We start from the raw sequence: 6000 nt of genomic DNA, 5'->3' as shown, positions 1-6000 counted from the left end.
TGACTCAGAGGATGTCATGTCCATATATAAGACATGACATGGCAGGAGGCTTTGCCTTGTTGAAGGCAACACACACTTTGGAGTAAAGATGTAATGACTACTCACAATTTTTTTTTTTTGTCCTCAATGAAAAAGTGAGTCTTAACGCATTGAGATGCTCCATTGTGGAAAAATGGTCAGCCACTGTGAGATTTTTTCAGTCCTGCATAAGACCAACATTCCTGCCTTTGGGGGAGCGGAAGATCCTCTGCCTGCCACAATCTCACTGGGTGAGAGACAGTAAGAACTGTGGCTGGGCTGTTGCCAACTGCCATCCGGAGTTTGGCTCTATCTCCCTCCGTTTTCCAGGACTAGGCCCTGCTACTCCTGATTGCCTCACCCCCCCCAACATCAGCCACCTGGCTTAGGGTGAGTGAAGGCTTTTAAGCCGAAGGTGTTCTCAGGGCCTCACCGGACCAACATTCCTGCCTTTGGGGGAGCGGAAGATCCTCTGCCTGCCACAATCTCACTGGGTGAGAGACAGTAAGAACTGTGGCTGGGCTGTTGCCAACTGCCATCCGGAGTTTGGCTCTATCTCCCTCCGTTTTCCAGGACTAGGCCCTGCTACTCCTGATTGCCTCACCACCCCCCTAACATCAGCCACCTGGCTTAGGGTGAGTGAAGGCTTTTAAGCCGAAGGTGTTCTCAGGGCCTCACCGGACCAACATTCCTGCCTTTGGGGGAGCGGAAGATCCTCTGCCTGCCACAATCTCACTGGGTGAGAGACAGTAAGAACTGTGGCTGGGCTGTTGCCAACTGCCATCCGGAGTTTGGCTCTATCTCCCTCTGTTCTCCAGGACTAGGCCCTGCTACTCTTGATTGCCTCACCCCCCCCTAACATCAGCCACCTGGCTTAGGGTGAGTGAAGGCTTTTAAGCCGAAGGTGTTCTCAGGGCCTCACCGGACCAACATGAAAGATGGCGCTGGCGCTGGGCGACTAGCATTTTCTCTCGCCGCTCCAGCTCGCCGCTTGGGACTTCTTCTCTCTTCTTCTCTCTTCTTTTCCACTTTCTTTTTCTTTTTTTTTTTCTTCTTCTCTTTTCTTGTCCCCCCTCTTTTTCCCCTGTTTGCCTGGAGCCGGTGTCTCCCGACGGTGCTAAAACTTACCGGGAGAGTTGCGGAGAGTCGCGGAGCGTGGGACTGAGGCTGGCTGGACCCTGGAGGTGAGGCGGCTGCGGCTCGAGACGCGCTGTGGAGGTGTGGAGTCGCGGGGGTCCGCAGCCAGCTTGTTGCTGGGGGGTCCGGGAGCCAGGAGGTCCTGCTGTTCTCCCCGACGGGGCTGGTCTTGGGGAGTGACTGGAGCGAACGGAGTCAAGTGGAGTCCGAGCCCTGAATACAGCGGTGTGACAAACCCAGACCTACTGGGATCTATCACACAGTTACTAAGCTGCCACCAACCATTCCCTATAATAAGTCACACAGACCAGGGATGGATTTTTAAACAACAAAAAGAATAAAGTTTATTTTAAATACACACAGGGAAAAATAAGCAATCAGGTGAATAAAATAAAGTAACGTGGCTTATTTTCACACACACCAGCATACAGTTTGGTTCACCTAGAACCTTTAACTTAAAGCACAGACCCTGAACCCATCAGTTCTGGCTAACCCACAGACACCTGAACTTATCAGGTTGGTACTCTGACACACAGTAGTACCCTGTCAGACACCCAGACTCCCACAACAGCTTCTTCTTCCCCAGCTGCTGCTTCGTCCCAACCCAGTGTCTCACAGTCTGTCTCAGCATCTCCTCTTCACCACACAGGCATCACATATTTATACAGTACAGCCCCTCCTCCTGATGTCCCGCCTTCCACTCCCCATAGGATGGAACTTTCCCTCCAAACCCATGACAGACAGGTAACATCAGTGCTGTTATGTAACACCTCCCCTCTTTATAAGTTGTTTTGTAGGGGGAAAGCTAAGGTGCTTTTCACCAAAAAAACAACCTGTATAAAACATACAACAACAGTTATACATACCCTATAATACTTACATATACTTACACTCCAAGTTAAACATAGCAAATAGGCATTTCAAACATTTACCATATGCATTACATCAATTTTACCTTTATTAATACAAACCAATTTAAAACCAGGTACATTTTAACTTTTTGTCTTCATTATATACATATAGTCCATGTTCTTTCGCCGTCTTCAGTCTTCAGGTCTTCTTGATAAGGCGTCAGCAACACAGTTCACTGACCCTCTGACCACCTTCACTTCAAAGTCATAGTCCTGTAAGTTCAAAGCCCACCTCATAAGTTTGCTATTGTGGGTTTTCATTGTCTTTAACCATTGCAATGGTGAATGGTCAGTACACAGAATAAAATGTCTTCCCCAGATGTAAGGCTTGGCCTTCTGGATCGCGTAGACTATGGCCAAACACTCCTTCTCCACGGTTGCTAAATGTCTCTCACCTTTTTGAAGTTTCCTACTCAGGTAGGACACTGGATGCTGGTCACCATTCTCATCCTCCTGGCACAGAACTGCTCCTACCCCGCTGTTAGACGCATCGGTGTAGATGATGAACTCCCGGTCGAAGTCTGGAGCACGCAGGACAGGATAGTTGATTAACGCCTCCTTCAACCTCTGGAACGCCGCCTCACAGTCGCTGGTCCACGGGATGCGGTCATCAGTCTTCTTCCTCGTCAGATCGGTCAGCGGAGCCGCAATCTCGCTAAACCTCGGGATGAACTTTCTGTAGTAGCCCACCAACCCAAGAAATGATTTGACTTTTCTCTTGGTGGTGGGTCTAGGCCAATCTCGAACAGCTTCTATTTTGGCCTCCAGGGGTTTTATCATTCCTCCCCCTACCATGTGACCTAAGTATTTTATTTCTGGGCTACCCAGCTGACACTTGCTGGCCTTTACTGTTAGCCCTGCTGCACTTAACCTCTGCAGCACTAACTCCAGGTGTATCAGGTGATCTTCCCAGGTATTACTGAAGATCCCTATGTCATCAATGTAGGCCACTGTAAAGTCACTGAGCCCTGCCAAGGTCTGGTCCATCAGCCTTTGGAATGTGGCTGGTGCATTTCTGAGACCAAAGCTCAGGACTCGAAACTCATAGAGACCAAAAGGGCTGCAAAAGGCAGTCTTTTCTTGATCCCTGGGATCAATTCTTAATTGCCAATATCCCTTTACCAGGTCCAATGATGAGATGAACCGACAACCCCCTATGGTTTCAATCAGGTTGTCTAGCCTGGGCATTGGGTAGGCATCAGGAGTGGTTACACGGTTTAATTTCCTGTAATCAACACAAAACCTAATGCTCCCATCAGGCTTGTCCACAAGGACTATCGGAGAGGACCAAGGACTAGAAGAGGGGACGATTATGTTCTCCCTCAGCATCTCGTCCAGCTCCTTCCGCACCTTGTCCCTATAGGGTCCCGTTACTCGGTATGGGGATACTGCCTGCGGGGGTGCATCCCCTGTGTGGATCCGATGCATCACTCCCTTCACTATCCCCGGCTTGTTGGAAAACACCTGTTGATATTTACTAAGCAGCATTTTTAGTTCTTGCTGCTGGTCTTGGGTGAGTGCAGGACTGATCTTTACCTCCTCTGGGTTGTATTTTACTTCCCCTCTACCCTCCCAGAAGGGTAATTCAGCTTCCTCACTCTCAGCTGCTTTTATAGCAAATAGAACCCTCTGTTCCCCTCTGTAGTAGGGTTTTAGGGCATTCACATGAACCACCCTCCTTGCTTGGTTCTCCTCCTGCTCTATTAGGTAGTTCAGGTCTGACATCTTGGAAATGACCCTATATGGTCCTGCCCATTTGAGCTGCAGTTTATTCTCTCTGCAGGGCCTAAGCCAAAGCACTTCCTCCCCTGGGTCAAAGTGCCTCTCTCTAGCTTTGTGGTCATACCATGTTTTCTGTCTGACCTTCTGAGCTTGCAGGTTTTCTGCTGCCAGCTCTAGATTTCTCCTTAGGTCATTCATCAAGGTGTCTATGTATGTCACAACGTCTTGTGGGTCATCCTGGGTGATCTGCTCCCAATTTTGTTTGATCAAATCAAGGGGCCCTTTCACCCCTAAGTGTGCAGCAAACATGTCAGAGTGACCCCTTTGTAAGATCATGGGGCGATACTTTTCAGGTACCACCAGCTGACTTCTGATCCCATCTCCCCCTTTTGAGATATTCCTCAGGGTCTCTCTATATAAAATCCCCTTTTTCTCCAGAAATCTCACTGGGGTTTCAGGTGTTAGCTGGGCGTCAGTCACCTGTTCAAAACACTTTTGGAGAGTGGCGTCTGCCTTTTGCTCCTGTCCAAATCTGCTGTCTGTGGTTAAGGTTTCCACCACAGCTTCTGAACTCCCCTCTGCTTCCGTCTCTGGCTCATCATTACCCCCCTGAACTGTCCCCGTGGTGGCTTGTGAGCGTGTAATCACTAGCACCCGTTTCACATGTTCAGCCAGGTCATTTCCCACGAGCACGGCTGCTGGCAGAGTCGATGAAATCGCTAGCCGCCAATCTCCCCTCCAGCCTTGAAAGTTGACAGGTACCTCTGCTACTGGCAGAGAGATTACCTGCCCCTCAATACCTGCTACCTTTATGCTCTCATTTGGGATTATAAACTCCCGAGGAATAATATCTGGATGGCACAGGGTTACCTGGGAACAAGTGTCCCGCAGCCCCCTATACTGACGGTCAAGTATTCCTACGTCCACCCCTGCTGTCTCAAACAACTGAGAATCTGTTTTTATCAGCAAGCAGCGCTTTACCTCCACAAGAGGACCATTTTCCTCAGCCTGCTCAGCATAGGTAGCTGTTCCAGACTGAGTAGCCATGGCAACAGGCTCCCTCTGTGACACTGAGCCTTGCTCTTTCTGGACACAGAACACAGCTTTTGGCTTGGTCCCACTAGAATTCTGAGGCACCATTCCTTTTAGCTGCTTCAATTTCTCACACTCTGAGATTAGATGACCCTTTCCCTGACAGAAATAGCATTTTCTGGTGTATTTTGATTCTCTCTCCTCTTGTTTTGGTTTTCCCTCCAAATTCTGAGGTCTTGGTTTCATGTCTGAGGGCTTCCCTTCACCATGGGCCCCTCCCCCTTGCTGGCTTTTCCCTTTTATTCTCAAATCCAGCTCCTTTTGCTTGGCCTCAAACTCAGCCCTGATCTGTAAAATTTCTTCCTCAGCCCTAGCTTTTATCTCTTTTACTTTTTCTTCAGTCTTATCTCTGATTTCTTTTAATTTAATGTCTTTTTGCTGAGTATATTTTTCAAGATCTTGCTCACTTTGTCTGACCTGAGCCTCATACTTTTCCTTCTTTGACATTTCTTCCACTGATAAATTGTTAATAAACTTATTTAGGAACTTCAATTCCAATTGTACCAGTCTAATTTGGTGTTTCAGTTCCATCTCTTTTATCCTCATGGCCATTCCCCTTTTCTTGGCATCTGCCTCTGCCTGACAGATTTCAGCTCTTTCTTTTCTTCTGATTTCCATTTCCCTCACCCTCAGTTCATGCTGTTGGGCTAGGAGCAATTTTCTGAGTTCTGGGTCTTGCTCTCCTGTGCTGTCACCTTGCACTGAGCCAAATTCCTCCTCAGAACCTTGGTCAATCTGGGGGTCTTTCACTTCACTCATGTCTGCTATCTGGCTTCGAGTCAAGGGCATAATCCCCCCTCAGAACAGGCTGCTTTAAAAAGTCAAGCCTCAAAATAAAACGACCACTTTTTTCCTTCTTGCCTCAGAACCAGCTCTCCTAGAGATTGCTGCTGTTCTTCAGCACTAAATTTGCAACAGTATCGAGTCAGAGCCTACCCCCCTCTGCTGGGCCTCTCAGCTGGCAAGCTAGCTCACTGTTGCTACGCAGTTTTGCCTCAGCGTTTTCCCGCCAAAATCAGGCTGCCTCAGAGCACCTTAATCTAAGTCTCCCCAGTTGGCACGTTCTTCTACTAGTGCACCTCCCCGTGAGGTACACCTAGAAGATTACCTACGCGCCTCA

The 6000-nt window shown here is 48.6% G+C and overlaps 1 long non-coding RNA gene across 1 annotated transcript; it reads left to right on the top strand.

The window, feature by feature from the left end:
• The first annotated feature begins 225 nt into the window (after positions 1-225).
• LOC144588658 (uncharacterized) lies at positions 226-1350 on the top strand. Its single transcript, XR_013544308.1, has 2 exons — positions 226-433; positions 923-1350. It is a non-coding gene; the product is annotated as an uncharacterized LOC144588658 (long non-coding RNA).
• The last annotated feature ends 4650 nt before the right edge of the window (positions 1351-6000 follow it).

This window comes from Pogona vitticeps, chromosome 4 (genome assembly GCF_051106095.1).
Source record: "Pogona vitticeps strain Pit_001003342236 chromosome 4, PviZW2.1, whole genome shotgun sequence".
NCBI classification, from domain to species: Eukaryota; Metazoa; Chordata; class Lepidosauria; order Squamata; family Agamidae; genus Pogona; species Pogona vitticeps.
This window is presented reverse-complemented; position numbering and strand designations above follow the sequence as displayed.